Raw genomic sequence first — 13,903 nt, 5'->3', positions numbered from 1 at the left:
GTATTGAAGGACTGACCACTCAATACCGGTGTGGCTTTGTAACCAGAGTAGTATGAAGAACAGTTCTTGATACCTGGGTACACATGCAGCTTGGCTGGAAGCTGTTAAAAATACGGATGACAGACAATAAGTGACATGCTGTAGCACTTCATTAGCGCCCATTTGCCGGTGCTGAGAAAATGCGGATGCCAGTCAGCTGTGTGACCATGGGCCACTGTCCAGGTGGGGACAGGAGGCTTTGCAACCTGCCAACAGCCCAGGAGCCACACTGGGCTCCCAACACACCCCTCTGGGCAGAAAGCTCTGTGGCCAGGCTCTCTTTATAAATCTTTTTATAATGTAGCTTGGAAAGGCTTCATTTGCCAGTGCACCAGCTGAGCAGAGAGCTGTTCTTCCTGCTGGAGGTTATAATTCTGTTTACAGGCTCTTCTTACCTGGGAAAAATGGCAGAAGCTGTAGTAAAAGACACTATATTGTCTTTATTTGAAGGCTCAGAATTCATTGCCAAGTAAAGGCAGAGAATAGATTTGCAACAAAGTGGATACCATTTTCTGGAATGGGTGTCTAGATGCTGCTCAGGACTGAGGAGGAACAGCTTTCTGGAGGGGAGAGGCTTGCTCTGTGCATGGCCAGGTGATGTTTGGAGGCTGGGTGAGGGCTCTCGGCTGGCGGAGACATTAGCATTAAAGGCTTTAGCTTGAGCAGCCTGGTCCTGAGTGTTGCAAAAAATTTAGCATCCTCAGGCTGCATGTGGGCAATGCTTGCTATTTTAGTAAAGGAGCAGTAACGAGAGAATATCTACCAAAAAGATATATGGGCCTGTCCACCAGGCTGTGTCTTCTGTCTGGTCAGATGGAAACACTGCTCCTCTGATTCTCTGCTTTGAGAAAACTAGGATGGCCCTGCAGAGGCAGAGGGGGAGAGAGAAAGAGGCAGTTGAATTTGTTCTTTGCTTCCCAAACAGAAATGCCTAAGGTTAAGCAGAGTTTACATATAGTGTTGCAGTCCTGATGAACAAAAGCTGTACTGAGAAAGAGAACATTTGGGAAAACCTGGAGTAATCTAGACTTCGTCTTTTAAAATTTTTTCCACTTGGCATGTTTCTCCTCCCCTCCCTCCCCTCCCGTCCCCTCCCCTTTCTTTTTTCTTTTTTTTTTTTTTTGTTTGATGGAGTTTCGCTCTTGTCCCCCAGGCTGGAGTGCGATAGTGCGATCTTGGCTCACTGCAACCTCTGCCTCCTGGGTTCAAGCGATTCTTCTGCCTCAACCTCCCATGTAGCTGGGATTACAGATGCCTGCCACCGCAGCCAGCTAATTTTTGTATTTTTAGTAGAGATGAGGTTTCACCGTGTTGGCCAGGCTGTTCTCAAACTCCTGACCTCGTGATCCACCTGCCTCGGCCTCCCAAAGTGCTGGGATTACAGGTGTGAGCCACCGCGCCGGGCCTCTTTCTTTCTTTTTAAATAGTAGTTTTATTAAAATGGAATTCACACAGCATAAAAGTCATCGTTTTAAAGTACACCATTCTGTGGTTTTTAGTATAGTCACAGAGTTTTGTAACCAACGTCACTATCTAATTCCAGGGTCTTTTCAGTACCCTCCAAAAATCTCTGCATCCCTTCACACTCACTCATTATTCTCTCACTTTCCAAGCTTCTGGAAACCTGTGATCCACTTTCTGTCGCTATGGATTTCTGTTCTCGACCTTGCATATGAGTGGTTTCATATATGTCCTTCTGTGTCTGGCTTCTCTCTCTCATCTGGCACAATGTTTTCAACATTTACCCATGCTGTAGCGTGAATCAGTACTGCATTCCTTTATGTGGCCAAATCTATTGCATGGATTTGCCTCAGTCTTTTTTTTTTTTTTATACATTCACTAGTTGATGGACATATGGGTCGTTTTCACTTTTTGGCTATTATGAATAATGCAGCTGTGAACATTCCTGTATAGGCTGTTGTGTGGAGGTATATTGTCATTCATTTTGGGTGTTTACCTAGGTGTGGAAATGCTGGGCCATATGACAACTCTATGTTCAACACTTTGAGGAGCTGCCAAACTATTTCCTAAAGCAGCTGCACCACTTTACATTCTCCCCAGCAATGTGTAAGGGTTCACATTTCTCCACATTCTTGTCTACACTTGTTATTATCTATCCTTTGATTCTAGCCATCCTAGTGGGTGTGAAGTGGCATCTCATTGGAGTTTCGATTTGCATTTCCCTAATTGATTAGTCATGTAGAGCATTTTTTCTTTGCTTATTGGCCATTTGAATATCTTCTTTGGAGAAATGTCTAAATCCTTTGCCCATATTTACATTTGGGTTGTCTTTGGATTGTTAAGTATTCTTTATATATTCTGAATCTGAGGCCTTTATCAGATATATGATTTGCAAATGCTCTCTTGCATTCTGTAGGTTGTCTTTTTATTCTCTAGATGGCATTTTTGACATACAAACATTTTGAACTGTGATGAATTACAGTGTATCCATTTTTTCTTGTTTGAGCTTTTAGCACCATATTTAAGAAACCATTTCTTCATCTGTGATCATAAAAATTGACTTTTATGTTTTATTCTTAAGAGTTTTATAAATTTAGCTGTTATATTTAGGTCTATGATTCATTTGCCGTTAATTTTTGTGAAAAGTTTAAGGTCTGTGTTTAGATTCAGTTTTTCAGTACTATTTGTTAAAAACAAAAAAAAAAACCACTATCATTTACCCATTGAAATGTCATGATACTCTTGTCAAGAACCAATTAACCAGAAATGTAGATACGTACTTTTGGACTGTCACTTCTAATCCATTAATCTATATGTTTGTCCTTATGTCACTATTACACTGTCTTGATTAATATAGCTTTATAGTAAATTTTGACATTAAGAAGTGTAACTCCCCCAAGTTTTTTTTCTTTTCTAGGTTCTTTTAGCTACTAAGAGTCTCTTGGATTTCTTTGTGAATTTTAGGATCAGCTTGTCAATTTTTATTAAAAAAAGGCAGCTGTGATTTTAGTGGTGATTACATGTAATCTATTCACCAATTAATCAATCTGTTAATATATTAGTTTGGAAGGTGTTGCTATCTTAGCAACATTGTCTTCCATCCACGAACATGGGATGTCTATTTTTTTAGGGCTTCTTTAATTTCTTTTAATGATGTTTTGGTAGTTATTAATATACAGATCTTACACATCTTTTGTTAAATTTGTTTCTAAGTATTCTTTCTGGTGCTGTTCTAAATTATGTTTCTTGTAATAACGTATAGTTGTTACTCATTCAACCAATTCCTGCCTTTGAATGGAGTGTTTAAACCATTTAGCGTAATTAGTGATAACGCTGAATTTATGTCTGCCATTGTACTATTTGTTTTCCATGGATCTTAATGTTATTTGTGTTCTTCTGTTCTTCTGTTTTGCCTTCTTTTTCATTAGTTTATTTTTATCCTCTTTTAATTCTATTTTTATTTTATTATATACTTTTGAGTTATTTTTCTCATGGTTGCCCTGAGAAGCAAGCGTTTCTGTGGACTTGCACCTCTCTCTATAGGAGACTCACTGGGCAAAGCTGAATGGCTGTGATTGAAAAGGAGGGGACAGAATGAAGGTCGAGGGGCAGTTTGTTATCTCAGAATTGTCTGTGTTGATGGATTTATTCATTAACTTCTTGGTGGATTTTTTTTAACATAGTAAACCTCCGTTTTTTTCTCCAGTGTACTATTATGCTTCACAACTGTCTGACTGGATAAGATTTCTAATGTCAGTAGCCTTTCCTCTGGGCTTGAAGAAAGGCTTTGTACCCTGCTCCTCTCCTCCCTGCTCCTCTAACTGCCTGTGTTCTTCTCTTGTTTCTTAGGCATCCAGTACCCTGCTGACTCTGACATGCCCCCAGCCTCCCCCAGCTCTGCAGGGAGCCCTGGTGCCGGAGACCTTCTCCCACTTCTCCCTATGGGCGCCTGACCTGAGGGCAGAGCCGTCTGACTGTGCATAAGCACAGCAGGACACCAGGACCTGGCCTGAAGACATTTCCTCTCTTCCCCTCTGGACTTCTCAGAGGTAACTTTGAATTCAGAAAATGAAGGCTTGCCAGTCTTCATTGATCTCTTCTTAGTGGAATCTCAGGCCATTGTTGGAAAAGATAGTAGGCCTGCCTGGGTGGATTTTTCTATACCTCTTAAGCCACAACGTAAAGGCAATTTTCTAGTAGGTTTCCCCGGAATGAATTTTAAGATAGTGTTCAACACATTATTTTATGCCATTATAGTTGTTTATACTTTGGAAAGATTTCCAGGTTTATTCATTTGCTGGTTGTAACAATCCCTGGAGTCTCCTGTTTTAGATCTCCCTGATTCACTAGAGAACACGTGGATTGAGCTCCTGCGTGTGCCAGGCACAGCTCTAACTCAGAAGACAGTGAGGCAGCACCAGTGCCTGCTCTCACGGAGATTCTGTGTTTGTGAGGAATACAAGTGGAGGATGGGGGTAGGGACAGGCAGGAAGAGACAGACAATTTTCATTGGACAGTAGCGGAAGCAAATTATATGCTATGCAACAAGGCCTAGATATTGTAGAGAAAAGAAAAAGTAGACCATGTCTAGTAGGACGGGGCAGGTTGCAGTGTAAAGTAGACCATGTCTAGTAGGACGGGGCAGGTTGCAGTTTTAAGTGGAGTGGTCAGGGAGGTCTCTAAAGGTGAAATTGAACATGGACTTGAGGGAGGTGCAGTAACTAGCCACGTAGCATCTGGGCAAGAGCGCTGTAGAGAGAAGGGCTGGTGGCTGCAGCATACAGACAGCTGGAGGAGCACCCAGGCCAGCCTGGCTGGAAAGATTCTGCACAGAGCTGTGAGCTGGAACCGGGCAGGACATAGTGGGACCTGGCTGTGCCTGCCATTGCAGGCTGTTGGGGAATTCTAGGTTCATGATGGGAAATCAGTGTAGGGTTTTAAGCAGAGAAGCAGGGTCTATTTCATTTTAATTGGCTTACTCTGGCCTCTACATTGAGAATAAACTGTAGAAGGTGGAGGAAAGGGTAGAAGCCGGGAGACAATCTTGGAGGATGTTGCAGATAGCAGAGGACAAGGCTAGAGTCCAGGAGACTATCTCAGAGGACATTGGAGAGAGTGAAGGATAAGGGTAGAGTTCAGGAGACCATCTCAGAGGACATTGCAGATGGCAGAGGACAAGGCTAGAGTCCTGGAGACCATCTCAGAGGACATTGCAGATGGCAGAGGACAAGGCTAGAGTCCTGGAGACCATCTCAGAGGACATTGCAGAGGGTGGAGGACAAGGCTAGAGTCCAGGAGACCATCTCAGAGGACATTGGAGAGAGTGGAGGACAAGGCTAGAGTCCAGGAGACCATCTCAGAGGACATTAGAGAGGACGGAGGACAAGGCTAGAGTACAGGAGACCATCTCAGAGGACATTGCAGAGGGTAGAGGACAAGGCTAGAGTCCAGGAGACCATCTCAGAGGACGTTGCAGAGGGCGGAGGACAAGGCTAGAGTCCAGGAGACCATCTCAGAGGACATTAGAGAGGGTAAAGGACAAGGCTAGAGTCCTGGAGACCATCTCAGAGGACATTGCAGATGGCAGAGGACAAGGCTAGAGTCCAGGAGACCATCTCAGAGGACATTGCAGAGGGTGGAGGACAAGGCTAGAGTCCAGGAGACCATCTCAGAGGACATTGGAGAGAGTGGAGGACAAGGCTAGAGTCCAGGAGACCATCTCAGAGGACATTAGAGAGGGCGGAGGACAAGGTTAGAGTCCAGGAGACCATCTCAGAGGACATTAGAGAGGGCGGAGGACAAGGCTAGAGTCCAGGAGACCATCTCAGAGGACGTTGGACAGGGCGGAGGACAAGAGTAAAACGCAGGAGACCATCTCAGAGGACGTTGGACAGGGCAGAGAACAAGGGTAAAATCCAGGAGACCATCTCAGAGGTCACTGGAGAATTCTACTTTAGTAATCCAGACAAGAGACAGTGGGGCACACTCTGCAGATAGCAGCAGCAGCAGCAGCAGGGAAAAGTAGCCACATTCTGGATAGTTTGAAGATAGAGCCCTTACCATGTCGTTCCAGAGTGGTTGTGAATATGAGGAAAAGGGGAAAGTCTGTAATGACTCCAGGCACTTTAGTTTGAGTAACTAGATGGAATTGTCACCAATGGAGATGGAGTAGGTTGCAGCCAGAGAAGGTTTGGGTGCAAAAACGGATTCAGAGGCCGGGTACGGTGGCTCACGCCTGTAATCTCAGCACTTTGGGAGGCCGAGATGGGTGGATCATCTGAGGTCAGGAGTTTGAGACCAGCCTGGCCAACATGGCAAAACCCCGTCTCTACTAAAAATATAAAAACCAGCTGGGAGTTGTGGCAGGTGCCTGTAATTCCAGCTACTTGGGAGGCTGAGTCAGGAGAATTGCTTGAACCTGGGAGGCGGAGGTTGCAGTGAGCTGAGATCACAGCATTGCACTCCAGCCTGGGTGACAAAAGCGAGACTCCATCTCAATTTAAAAAAGAGATTCAAAGTTCAGTTTTGAACTTGCTGAGTGTGAGAAGACTATAAGCCACCCACATGGAGACGCCGAGTGGGTGGTCCTATCCAGATCTGATCGTTTAAGAGGGCGGTCTGTGCCGGAGATGTGATAGGAGTCTTTGGCCTCTGGTTGGTATTTCAAGGAATAAGATCAGATGAGATCCCCAGTGAAAGAAGAGAAGAGTTGTAAGGACTGGGCCCTGGGGGCATTCCAGCTTCATGACGAGCAGAAGAGGACGAGCCAGCAAAGGAGAACAAGAGGGAATAATCAGGGAGGAAGTGGGGAAACCAGGAACATGGAGGGGACTGAGAAATGGAGAGGACTGAGAAATGGAGAGGACTGAGAATGGAGGCTTGGGCCAGTGCCAGGACCAGTGGTCCAGTGGCTGTGGCCACACAAGCTGGACTGGAGAGAAGAATGCAGGGGAGGAAGTGGAGACAGGGATTGTAGACAACTCAGTTGAGCTTTGCTGCAAAAGGGAGCAGAGTTTGAGGTGGTATCTGGTGGGGTAAATAAGCTTAGGAGAATTATTTTTCAGTTGGAAGCATTATCAGCATGTTTAGATGCTGAGGGGAGTGATTCAGTAGAGAGTGAAATATTGATTGTGTGGGATGGAGGGCTACTGAAAACACTTCTTGAGTAGGAGAGAGAGATGGATTTGTGGACAAGTGGAGTTACTGGCTTTAGGAGGAACATGGATAGTTACCAGTGGGGATGGACCAAATGACAGATACATGCGTAGGTGGCGCTCGGAGGAGGAGGCTCTGCATTTCTCTTTTGATTACCGACCTTTCTTTGTGAAATGGGAGTCAAAGACAGCATCTGAGCATGCTACATGGAGGAGGGATTGGAAGTTTGCAGAGACCAGGAGGCAGCAGAAAGTCCTCTAGAGAGATGGAGGTGCGGAGCAGTCACCTGAAGCATTCACAGCCCACTCGAAGCTCTGGCTGCAGACTGAAAGAGCCACTCTGGGTGACTCCATGCTTCTCTAGATAGCCCTGCTGGGGAGTTGAAGCGTGCAGGAGGTCAGGAATTGAGTGATCTTTTGGCCAAGCTGAGAGGGACACAGTGAAAGAATGGCTGGAGTTGGTAGTGTGTGCCGGGGAGAGAGGATCCTAATCTCAGAGGGCGCCGAGACAGGGAAGTGAGGAGAGAGGACAGCTGGGCTGAAGGAGGAAGGAGCAGAGGAGGAGCCATTGGAGATGTAGGAGGAGGCCGGGCACTGTGAGGCCGGGGCGATGGAGAAAGGACCTGCAGTGACACAGGCAGTGATCTGAGGTGGTGTGAGGAACCCGGAATGTGGGGTGTCTGCAGGTGCCGCAAGTTCCAGTGTTCCTCCCAAAGGCTCGGCTTCTCAGTCATCCTGCCTCACGTTTTCATTGTCCGTACTTTAAAAGGGCTGCTGGAGAGATCTTCCCCTCCACTTACTCGATTGCCTACTTACCCCTTTGGTGATACTGGGAAGGCATTGCTAGGGTGTCACTGTTGCATTTCCTGGCTGGGGCACTGTCCCCAGATGTGGCCACTGTGAAAGTTGCCATTTGAAGTTTCCCCTCCCGCTTTCTCTTCCATTCCTTGGAAGATAAGTGCATTCTAATTTTATGTTTATTTTTAAATCTTAACTTTAACGTATTAAGATTATTGCATCTTTCCCTGCAGTGCTTTTGCTGGCCTCAGAGAGGGACTCCTCAGGTGTGAGGGAGGCATGAAAGAGCCCTGGAGAAAACTCATCATAAGGCCGAGTAGAATTTTGTGTTCTCTCTGTTGGCCACGCCCACCTCCCAGGACGCTCTGTTTGGGAATCTGTCTCAAACAAATTCCAAGAACTGTGAAATGGCTTCATATTCACAAAAGAGTCATGGTGAAGTGGCCAAAATACTAGAAAATGACATTCCAGCACAAGCAAAGATTTTTTAAATGTTTAGAATTTATAAAGAGAGGTGGTTTTCATGGACTATAAACCAGCCTCAATCCAGCCTTCTATGATTGAAGTAGCTAATTTTGAAATACAGGTTTTTGTTCTGTTTTGTTTTGTTTTTTCCAAGTGGGAAATATCAGTAGTTTAAAAAGAAAAGAAATCGTTGCTTAAAAACTTGGCCTTGGCCATCACTCAGCCTTTGGACCGGCCACGTTTGGGAAACTGCAGCTTTGTGTGGCGGGCTCATTGCTGTTCTGCTTTTGGCTAGCTGGCCTTTAGGGCAAAGGTCATTTTTAAAGCATGAACTAGAAGTGAAAAGATTGATACCTTGCTCTAGTTCCTCCTGGTTTCAGAGTTCCTGATGTGTAGAAATGAGCAGTATTTTTAGAAATGGAAACAGAGATGCTCTTCTGAGATGCAGCGGCTGATGGTATTGTTAAAATCAATCATAACCACATTTTCCACATTTAGCTCAGTTACAGTTTTCTGGGGTTTGTTTGCTTTTGTTTTTCAGACTTTGGGCCATTTTCCTCCATGTTCTGTGCTCTAGGCTATGATGTTAAGTCAGTCTGTTGCTGGGTCAGTCTTCTCTGAGCCTTCCTGGTGTTCATACATGCCAAATTGGAGGAGGGACAGTCAACTGCTGGCAAGAGAACAACAAGTGCCTGTTTTCTAGCGCAGTATAGATTTCTCTAGAAAGATCAAGTCAGCATTTAATGAGCATCCATGATGTGCAAGGTCCCATGCTTGAGGCTCCCAGGATAAATGAGGAGACACAGGCTGACTTCTGTTTGTAAGAATGTGGGTTTTTTTGTTGACTTTTTTTCTTGGGGGGGTAATGTTGACAAGCTGAGGATGTGGACTCCAGTTCCCAAAACTGGGGCACAGGCCAGAGTAAAACTAAGACAATGAGAAATGGATGCTGACTGTTAGAAGAATTCTCACAACCAAGGCAGTTTTGAGCCTGCTGTGAGGAAAGAGACGAGGAGAACCTGGGCCCTGGAACAGCAGGGCTAGGGGGCCCCTTGGAGCCTGGAGTCTGAAGATTTGCCATCGGGAGGAGGTAGACTCTGTCTCGTGGGCAGGGAGAACCATTCAGATGTGTCAAGGGTAGTGACGTGATTCAAAACAAAAGGGTTCTGGATGGTTGATTGGGTGATATCATGCTTCTGGGATAAAGGGAAGAAGACCCAGTAGGAAATGTTGGGTCATGAGGCTTAACAAAAACAAATGTATTTTTGTCCTTATTTTAAACATACGGTTTCTTTTGATTATTCCCAAAAGACTAACAACAGAGCTTCATAGACACATGCATATGCATTCATTAAAGAAATATCAGACTTACAGCTTCATCAGTAACTTCTAATTTTAGCTCAATTTAACACCGCTTTATTAAATATTAATGAGAACACCATTAGTATCTTGCCTTTATAATTTGTTATAAAATGGGTAACATAATTCAGTTACCTCAATCTTGATTTAAACCTGACCTTACTGATTTTAATGATCTGATTTATGAGTTGTGTTTCATAATTTATCTCTCAGTGCTTTTAAAATTATTTTTCCTTTTTTCTTTCTCTCTCTAAATATATATGATATAAATAAATATAATAACTATAATTATATGTACATAAATATATAGTCAATGTAAAAACATTTCTTTGAATTTAAAAATAAGGTGAAACCTCTTCTGGTAGAACATAGGGCTGATCAATTTGACAGTGAGAACCTCCTTTGTCTCTTAGGTTGTTAGAATCAGCTAAATATACAAGTAATATTGACAAACATGTAATTGAAGCATTTTTAATAATAACATCACGTATTAAGATTTTTTTCAAGCTCATTCTGAGTATATTGACTTAAACAAGGTGCCTCTAAGTGAAAAAGTAATGAGTACAATTATTTATAAAGTCTTAGTATAGTCTCTTGATGTGTTTCCCAGAAACTGGACTTGAATGACTAATGTCTTGGTTGTACATTATTTACATATCTGGTGGTTCCCAAAGGTTTACTTTTGTGGGAAGATCTGCTGATTAAGTTGTCAGCTGATCACTCCGAGTTAGTTTTTTCTTTTATTACTATGTGATTTTTGGCATATATATAGAAGTTCAAGACTTGAGTTTCATTTTTACAATGTATCTTCTAGTCCATCTGTGTATGTATGTGAACAAAGTATTGAAGTTATTATAGCTATAAAAGTGAAAAGTTGGAACAAAATTGATCTTGAATTGAGTCTTATTATACATATAAGTAATATTTATCCATAGATATACAAACTTCAAGAGAAAAAATCCAAATTCTTCTGTTTTCAATAGTTTATTTTTTAGATTTAAGAAATGTACATTAATTTTATATTTATCTTGTTTTCATTAATTATATAATCATTACAATTGCAGTAATTTTTAATAGTTGGAACCTTATGGTAACAAACTATTTCAAAAATTAATACTTTTCTTAATTTTTAAAATCAGTAAAATACTTCCACTGATAAAATGTAGACAAAGAATCCTATATTACATTACATGAAGTAAAAATTATGTCAGGAGAATAACAATGGTAATATAGGTTCAGAGAGATAAAGGAATGCTATAAAATTTGTGCCCGAGAAGAAAGTTTCTACATATATAAAAATTAGTGATAGGCCAAAAATTAAATCTTTTTCAACTGACATTGACTTATTTTTTAAAAGGCAATATGCCAGAAGTTACATCATTTTCAGTGATTTGTAGTTTTATTGAATTTTTTTGATGGCAACTGGGGGCGTGCAAAGGGCCTGAGTAGTTTTTAAAAATTATTTTAAGCCATATTTAAGCCAAAAAAAGGGACAGCCTCTGCTGCAGGCCACACAATGCCAATGAGAGGGTCTGTGGGAAGAGGTGGAGCTGGAGAGTCGGTGAGGCCTGGCTCTGCCCCATCCTGCCCACGTGATCTGGAGAAGCCACTTCCCTCTTGGATTTGTTCATTGTACAATGGGAATGGCAGATGCTGTCTCTAAGGATCAGATGTATTGAAGGATGGGGAAACTGTTCATAACGTGTGATCAACATTCAGATATTAGCCACTCACATGTTAGCTACGGGCTAAGAACTAAAAGCACACAAAATGACCACCTGCAGCCCAGTCTAGGTCCCGAGGGAAGAGGGAAGGAGGTCAGTGTGTATAACTGGTGGAGCCATGCTACAAGGTGGAAACACAGCAGATACAAACAAGATACCAGCAAGCTCTGTTGCCCCCAGCTGCAAGGAAGACTGGGTGTGGAGATGGTCTACATGTTTTATTCTCTCAGAGGAGAATACTCTGATGGTGCTGCAGGGCTGCAGGAATTTGGGAGATCCAGATCTGGCTGAGGGATGTCTTCTGTCACAGCACAGAGAGAAAAGACAGCCTTAGAGGAGGTTGATTTTTATTCTCAAGCTCCTGGAGCCACGCAAGTTTGGATCCTGCCCAGAGGTCTAGGGACGCATGAAATACCTCATGGTTGCTGCTGACAGCTATCATTTGTTTATCACTTCCCTGTTTATAAATGAACATCCATTTGCATGGTTATTTTGCCGGCTTAAACAATGCCCCTGTGAGCTGTGGTGCTTCCTGTCATCCAGCTGAGAAAACTGAGACTGCACAAGGCTTGCTCAAGATGAGGCAACGGGCCATTGGTGGTGTTGAAACAAGCCCAGGATGCCCCGTTTCCAAATCTCACATTACCTTTCTGCCTGATAAAAATTTTGGAGGGACTCTTAGGAGGTGACTCTTAGCACCAGGAAAGCAGGGAAGATTAGAACATCTTGGAAAATATCTTGATTCCAAATGGAAGTGATTTAGGATTGCAAGACCCTCCAGGATCCAGACGGGTGTGGGTGTGGTGGGAGTGCAGTGGATCATTTCTGGACATTGGTGTTTTGGAGGAGCCATTTTAAGGGCTATCAGCTGGTGTTTTATGTGCTTCAGAAGAGATCTTGAGTACCAGAAATAATGGTGTCCAGCTGTGGGAGGAAGCACATATTGAAATCAGATGAATTATTTTGCAGAGACTAGGAACATGAACTGTGAAGTCCATTGGTGGACGAGGTCATTGAGGGCAGAGGAGAGGCACCAGTGGGCTCTGGGGTGTCTGTCCATCCCTGAAAGCATAGGCCATGCGAGGTGACCACGTGTGCTTTTGATTTCTCTTCTGGGTCCTCTTTGCCCAATTCAAGTTGAAAACTTTGGTGCAGGCTAAAGTCAGCCCCAGAGAGTGTAATATTATCACCAACGCTTCCCAGAAAGAAAAAGTCAAATGCAATTTGAGGTTTTGAAGAATCAGAACGAAGAGCCTGCTGTTAAACGTTTCTCCACTATGTGAGTAAGTCAACTCAATGTGAGGATTAACTACAAACAGGAGGTTTGTATATAAATGTTTCCAGGATGAGGAAAAAAAAATCACATTTCAGAATCTTTGAAGAAGGGGTTAGCCTGGGGAAGGCATTTCACAGTTCCCTTCCCTCCCCTCCCCTTCCTTTCCTCCTTCTTCTTTTTTTTTTTTTTTTTTAAAGGAAATCAAGAAACTTCTGTAGAATAGAGAATAAATTGAAAGTGCATCGTCTGAGGAAGGTTCTTACATAGGACAGGAATTAAAGGACATCCTCTGTATTAAAAGGATCATGTAATCCACAGACTTTGAGAGCTGGCCCTGGAGGCAGTCTAGGCCTCTTTAGCACAGAGCTGAGTCTCTGATCGAAGAGACCATGGAGTGAGGAGGGTGTGGACGTCACCCAGAACTTCCATTTCAGAGACCGGCACTCAGCCAGGCCATTTGTGTGTTTTTTCAATTCATTGACAAATTAACATTGGATTTTCGGGATTCATTCAGGATCTGTCTTTGCTCTTAATCTTAACTTTTGTATTTGAGTTCTAAAAGTTCTCTAAGGAATTACTTAAGTAATTATGGATAATTTATTTTAAAAATAAATATATGTACACAGTAAAACTATTAAACTACAGAGAGTGTATTAAGTAAAAATTTAAATTCTGTACCTTCTTTCCCAGAGAAAACCACTATCATCATCACCATTATTATTATTATTATTTTTTATTTACCCCTCTAGAAAATTTAGGAGGCATAAAAAGATACCCGCTTTTTAGTCAGAACAGGATTCTGCCATATTACTGTTTTAAGCAGTGCATTTAAAAAGCTGTATTCAGTAGAATTTGACACATGAAAAACTGCATTATGTCAATTTTGAAGCATACTTAGCAAATATCCGTGAACCTGCCTTTCAAACGAGAGCATTGTTGATGTGAATGGTGCTCCCGTATATTGCTGCCCTGGCATCCCACCTTTCCCCTGAGCTACCTACTAATCTTCTCTTGCTATTTTAAGCATTCTTTATTGCTAAACCTTATATCCTTTTACTCATTAACAATGATATTGTGTTATAGGTAGACTTGCTCACTCAGTGTTCTCTAAGATTTAACCATGTTGT

At 42.7% G+C, this 13,903-nt stretch overlaps 1 protein-coding gene across 5 annotated transcripts in view; it reads left to right on the top strand.

Annotated features, from left to right (window-relative positions):
* The window catches only part of RNF144A (ring finger protein 144A), a 158,557-nt gene that overhangs the window by 19,467 nt on the left and 125,187 nt on the right, over nucleotides 1-13,903 (top strand). For 4 of the 5 annotated variants that reach the window (XR_008500001.2, XM_054474405.2, XM_054474403.2 and 1 more), the window contains exon 2: nucleotides 3,850-4,049. The exons of the other annotated variant lie outside the window; for it this stretch is intronic. The gene's annotated coding sequence lies outside the window, so the exon portion shown is untranslated. The remainder of the gene's footprint in view (nucleotides 1-3,849; nucleotides 4,050-13,903) is intronic. 5 annotated transcript variants of the gene reach the window in all.

This window comes from Pongo pygmaeus, chromosome 12, assembly GCF_028885625.2.
Source record: "Pongo pygmaeus isolate AG05252 chromosome 12, NHGRI_mPonPyg2-v2.0_pri, whole genome shotgun sequence".
Lineage (NCBI taxonomy): Eukaryota > Metazoa > Chordata > Mammalia > Primates > Hominidae > Pongo > Pongo pygmaeus.
This window is presented reverse-complemented; position numbering and strand designations above follow the sequence as displayed.